This window comes from Penaeus monodon, chromosome 34, assembly GCF_015228065.2.
Source record: "Penaeus monodon isolate SGIC_2016 chromosome 34, NSTDA_Pmon_1, whole genome shotgun sequence".
NCBI classification, from domain to species: domain Eukaryota; kingdom Metazoa; phylum Arthropoda; class Malacostraca; order Decapoda; family Penaeidae; genus Penaeus; species Penaeus monodon.
In genome coordinates this window covers 12283211-12283637 of record NC_051419.1, presented here as the reverse complement: position 1 = coordinate 12283637, position 427 = coordinate 12283211, and positions in this window count along the sequence as shown.

The following is a 427-nucleotide window of genomic DNA, read 5'->3' as shown; positions in this document are numbered from 1 at the left end:
TATGGCGGTTGTAAAGAATAGTGAGTGAGTGAGTTGTTGTGTTTTCTATTCTGCATTTCTTGGTAAGTGTCCCACAAATCACAAAATGAGGTTTTAAGCTAGGATTTTCATGCTGGCAGGGACTGCCTCAAGTATTTTTAATTACATACTTTGCAAAATATTACAAATGACACTGACATTGCCACTTCAAGCTATTGGGGCTGTTACAGTAGTTAGCAACCTTCTCCCACAATGCTGAAGGATCTAGCTACAGGGTCAATATTTGCAGAGAAAAAAAGACCCTCTTTCAAATTCGGATAGTAAAACGGTGGTGATATAATCTTCCTTAAGTGGGTCTCATAAAAGGAGTACATAAAAAAATATATCTGAATTATCTTTTCACATCCATGGTAAACTGACATCGGATATAAAAGACGAACCCTTGTTG